The sequence below is a fragment of the Limulus polyphemus genome, unplaced genomic scaffold (genome assembly GCF_000517525.1).
Source record: "Limulus polyphemus unplaced genomic scaffold, Limulus_polyphemus-2.1.2 Scaffold2210, whole genome shotgun sequence".
NCBI classification, from domain to species: Eukaryota; Metazoa; Arthropoda; class Merostomata; order Xiphosura; family Limulidae; genus Limulus; species Limulus polyphemus.
The window spans coordinates 114856-121030 of NW_013667820.1; the positions used below are offsets into that span (position 1 = coordinate 114856).

Below are 6175 nucleotides of genomic sequence, written 5' to 3' on the forward strand. Positions count from 1 at the left end.
TTAGTAATATGTAGTGTCATAAAACAAACTTGTAAAATGTACAGGTCCAATTAGTAATATGTAGTGTCATAAAACAAACTTGTAAAATGATTATGATGCTCCGTACTCTATAGGACCCATAAACAAATATTTCGTAAACATTTTATTTCTTAGATTATTTAGAAACTAGCTATCCTACCTTTTTAACGCACGAGGAAGACACTGGGGCACCCTGAGAGTGACCTACAGTGGGTCAGTTCCAAGAGGAAGTCCTTAAGGGTTTATTGACATTCAGTCCAGTTGTTCACCACTTATAAGCGGAAACACACAGATTTTTGTCAAATAATGGTTCAGATTAGAAAATGTATCTATACAGTTTAATTTCATTTCATATTTTGTTTCAATTTTTGACTGATAAAATGAACGAATTAAAGGGTTTATATATCACCCACTGCATTTACTAAGTTTTAAAACTCACCTCCCACTTTTGAAAATTGTCATTTTTAGCATCCTATTCGTGAGAAAAAGCATTTTTATATGTTTTAACCGACTTTTGAAAACTAATTTATTGCGCTATTTTATTTGAGCCTGGCATGTATGATGTATGTTTTCTTGTGAGTCAGCGGTAAGCTACTGAAATTTCAACACTAAAATCCGGAGTTTGATTCTACGCGGTGGACAGAGCGCAGATAGCCCATTGTATAGCTTTGCACCAAAAATAAATCACAAATATGACATTTAAGCCGATTGTAAATCGATATAAGATATGAATGCTACAATTACAAAAGTCTGGAAGCGTCTTTTTGTCATGCAGATATCACTTTCCAAACATAGGACGTCTAGCAAGATGCAAGGTGGTCATCACTTTTTCCAACCAATATCCATGATTCAAAAGCGCTAGGTAGAAATGCAAATGTATATTAGAGTACATTTGATTACAACAAGACATTATATGTTGACTTCAAAACATAAATACGTATGCTACTGTAAGCAAAACATAAGAATTACGACTTTAGCACCATGATGTATGAAGTCTTTATTGACTACTGGGGTCGACGTTGTGAATGCCTACTCCACCAAAGTGCAAACTTGTCTGTTTCTTCAAAGTTCAAAATGTCATTTAAGTTAATCACCTTACCTTATGTAAGTAACCCTTAGAAAACTGGTAGCTTGCACTTACACGATAAAGACCTTGGTAGCTTACACTTACACGATAATGACCCTGGTAGCTTACACTTACACGATAATGGTCCTTGGTAGCTTACACTTACACAATAATGACCTTGGTAGCTTAAACTTACACGATAATGACCTTGGTAGCTTACACTTACACGATAATGACCTTGGTAGCTTACATTTACACAATAATGACCTTGGTAGCTTACACTTACACGATAATGGTCCTTGGTAGCTTACACTTACACGATAATGACCCTTGGGGTTTCTATATTGCTCCTGTTTTCGTTTTCACGTTTTATATTCCCATAACCTCTAACACACTTTCAGCTAAAACACATGTATAAATAGATAAAAAATGATGATAGTCAAAATAATATTTTTTACATTTATACTTATACAAGCAATGTTAACATTGCTATAAATTGACAACGGTGTAACTGATTTGTAATCTCAAAGCCGATTTACACTCTGGAAGCTGATAATATAATATCTTTCTCATAGAACAGAAAAAATGTGCAATTAATTACATTTTCAATGTCGGACAAACTAGCTTTTAATTTTCTTACTTACTCAGTACCAGAGTAAATAAGGTTTTCTAGGCCATGCCGACAGATAAAAAGTTAAAACTGTAAGTCCCTATTTACGGATGACATTTCCCTCAGTACCACAGTATATAAGGTCTGCGATATGATGATACCAAGCAAGCAATGAATTCAACTGTAGTTTATAAGCAATCCAGAAATTCAAATTAGTCAGTGTACAGTGACCAAAAATGATAACATGTGACAGATTTCACGGCCATTAAGTGTGATAGAAGATTAGAAGTTGATAATGGGATGAAAAAGGTTTTTCTTGCTTTATCGTTTTGTCTACATCTTTAGATTACATATAAAGTACTTAGCATTCAGTATCGTGTTTTTCTACAGCCAAGGGGTTGACCAACAAGTAAAAAAAAAAAACTACCAAAAAAAACATTATTTGTCCTACATATTTGGAACTTCATCTGTTTGTGGTTCTCACTCACAGAAAATACAAGATGTATTAACGATTTCCCTTTCGTAATCATACGCAGTTTTACAACTGTCCATTCTTTATCACTTGACCAAAACTGTCGAATTTTTGTTGGAGCTGATTAATTCACCAATGACCGTTATTGATTTTGTTCCGCTCTTTCTGTAAATTGTCTTGTATTCAGCAATCGAGTCAGAACCCTTCGTTCTTATTTTGGTAGTTGGAGCGTCGTTTCGGCACCTTTGTGAAACATTTTTGACAATGAATAAAGATTAATTTGGAACAAACTAATTTTGCTTTTGACCATATACCTATGAAAACGTACCAGAGAATAAAGCCGTTGCCTAGTTTTAGAATATTGCGATGGCAAACTCACGCTTTCAGAGCATGAAACATTAAGTATTTTTGTCGATTTATATTTCTTTTTAGACTCGATAAACACCGGGTGTGAAAGGAGCTAATAAGTAACTAAATAAACAATCCTATTATTTTAAGTGAACTAATATACACCGTTGGAGATGTTGACGGCTAATCCGTATTGAACGTACTTCTCTTTTATTCGCTCTGTTACGGAAACCCGAAGTACATTGGGTTGTTGTTATTTACACCTTTGTAGCACACGCCTACAGCACAGTATGATTTGCTGATTAGTTTCGCGTTAGTGAAAGAGATAACATTTTAAAAAATGTCTGCTGAACAGGAAGCATAGTTTATCAATATCACAGGTTTTTAAATGGTTTTTTTTTGTTTCTGTTTCGTTAACTTATACTTATAATTTTTCGTTTTCGCCATTTTCTTTTTTAGTTTGCATTGATTAAAATCATCGTTGGTGGAGGTAAGTTACTTCTTAACTGTTGTGAAAATGATATAATACATTCTAGCACTTCTTATATTACTTTAACTCACTGTTATTAAACCTGGAGGTAAACTGAAATATAATCACTACGGCAACGTTTCAACAACTTTATGCACGTGTGTAATCCCATCTCCGAATTGTTAATTGTGTTGTGAGTTGGTCTCATATTGTACTTTCCACCTTTAAATTAGTGTGTGATCTTTATCGTTCTACTTCAGTCCTGTAATAGTGAGATTGTATCAAAAGTTATTATAATACAGAATACGTCATATTGTTCCAGCGTTGCATCTTACAGATAAAGCGAGAAGGTTAGTTTTCTGAAAGTCGGGGTATGTTAGAGTCAAGTTTACGGACTAATAACGCTAACACCCAGGGTTCAACTCCTTGCGGTAGACAGCATTCAGGTAGCCCGATGTGTAGCCTTATACTAAGGAAACAACAGCAACAATGTTAGTAGTTGGTTATAACTAGAATCTTGTTAAATCTCAACAATGATCAGACCACAATTAATGGCGCGTCTTCTTTAGAATACGAGTTCAGATCATGCGCTCTGCCTGCAGAGACGTCATTGAATGGAAAACACATTTCTTTTCATTCATTTTGAGTTGATTTAACCTGCTTTTTTGTGTTTTATAGTTATTTATGGTGATAATAATAATAAACACTTCAATTTATGCTAGAATCGGTAGCAATTTTTTTTTTATTCTCAAGATTAGCAAATGTGGTCGAAAAATAACGTTACAATTTCAACAACACAACAATATCCATTTATAGAACCTGCATATACTTCAGAAAGCTATTTTAATACAACTTTATATATATATATATACAGATTTCATAGTGATTTATACAGCATGGTGTAAGATTATGAACGCCGCGTCATGTAAGCTTACAAAGAACACTATGTATTCTAGAGCATGGAATACTGGATAATGCTATTTGTAATCAACCTTTTAAAATACATTGTACTTAATTGTCATTCAGCAGTATAGAAAATTACAAATCGTTTTATACCTTAATATATCCTGAAAATATATTTCAAATTCGACAGATATAGTTTGCTATTATTATTATTTTGAATCTTCCCATTTTAAATGTTCTTCTTAACGTAAAGATGGCGCTGAATGAATTTTCCTTAAATTAAATTTTAATCCTTCTCTCCAATAACGAACAGAGCAGTACAGTGAAAGTAAATATGTTTATATTTATCACGTGCTTTACACAATAGAAAATAGGTAAACAACTGTGGTTACACACTTAGATATATGTACTGTAGTGAAGGGAAGCTCGTTAGATGAATGAGATGATGACAGTTATTTTTGTTAAAAACAGTATCCTACCTTTAACTTCTAATTTAGAGTACGGAAAATAAATAACATTTTAAATTAAAAGCATTTAATTCCAAGCATAGTAAGTGGTACGTATTTTTAGTATATATTTATTGTTACCTCCCGTACCACCAGAGGATATAAGCAGCAACAAATTCAGATGAAAACGAACTTTTCTACGATCTATCAAAACTGCATTGCATAAAACCAGCAATAATATACGAAATACTGCTAGCTACGCTTATTTCTGATTCACAAAAACAACTTTGCATTAATTATTGAGTCACTTGACGTTTTGTAATGATGTAGTGCTAACTTTATACGTGAGGGTTCGCTACCATATCCCTTACATCCTCTCCGACACAACAGCTAATTACCAAAATGTGGCGACCGTGATTAATAATTAACTGAAAATTCAGACAATCATTGCTGTAGGTATGTTATTGTAAAGCAGCAGCATATACAAGGTCAGAGAGCGTTCAGCTAATGATAAAACTTCATTTTATATATAACGTTCAGTATTAAAGATATGATTACAATCTCACCAGTCCAGATCTGAACGCATTAAAAAGAAACATGGAAAATAACCCGCATTTAAAGTATGAGAGCGGCGTACCATAGCAACCTCGCAGGACTATATGCTTTTTAGCATAAAGACATTTTGTCTGACCTTTTATTTTCCTAATTCCGTCACCATTAGAATGCCCTAAAAATCCAAATGATTGCAGTAACCTTGAATTTTGGGGCTGTTTGAATTCATAATATATATATATTTAAGCTGATTTGATCTTTTAAAGCATATTAGTTTATACGGGTTTCAGCTGCTTAACACATATAAGGCTAATTTCTTTAAAATACTATTACCGACCATAAAAAAATCTTCTGTATTTCAAACATTTCAGCTAAGTTAACTTGTTTTTAAGCCCAAAGTTGCATAACGTTGTGTCCACCACAGGTATCGATTCCCAAATTTTATCTTTGCAACTCTTCAAGTTTATCAGTGAGTCCCCGGAGGGAGGTCAATTATGTCTAACGAGTTTAATGTATAACGCTCTACGAGGTAGTTTCCTGCATTCTGGATGTTTGACATAACGTCAGAAACCCTTTTAATCAAGTTATAATAGACAGGAACATTCAGTAAGGTAGAATATTTGATTTTATTTTGTAGTTATTCAGTATTTTGTTATATTCTATTTTAATTCAATTACAACAAAAAATATGTCACTTAGAATTACTAGTGCTTGCTTTTATTTGTCTAGATTTGAACGTTTCATCGCTATATAAATATATAGAAACAACTATTTCATTCATTGAGGCTTATAATACAAGATGCACAACAACTCAATACCAGCAACGATTGTAATATTAACTGACATATGAAGTTGTGACAATATCAGTTTAAAATATGCATCCGCTGTGATTTCCGTCTTCTCAATACATATCAAGGCCAAACTACAAGAGTATATTTAGATGCTATAATTATTTATTCTTATTTGACCATTAAAGTAAGATATATATATATTGAGCTTGACTCTTGTTTGATTAAAAAATATGCAAATGGGAAACTGCCTGTTTCTTTGTTTGAATTATAAGAAAAATCGGGTTTGTTCTATCTTAGAGAGACCTGAATACTGTGTATCATTTTGTACTCTGGGAAAAATTTAGCATTTTAGCATTATCATATGTATATATATATATATATAGAGAGAGAGAGAGAGAGGAGATACGTAACTACGTTAATTAACGTTAAACGTTAATTAGTTACGTTAACGTTACGTTACCGTACGACGTATTTAGTTTACGTGGTAGGGACGGAAGGACG

The 6175-nt window shown here is 33.1% G+C and overlaps 1 protein-coding gene across 2 annotated transcripts in view; it reads right to left on the reverse strand.

The window, feature by feature from the left end:
• The window catches only part of LOC106466273 (histidine decarboxylase-like), a 43971-nt gene that overhangs the window by 37336 nt on the left and 460 nt on the right, over window positions 1-6175 (reverse strand). The gene's annotated exons all lie outside the window — the stretch shown is intronic.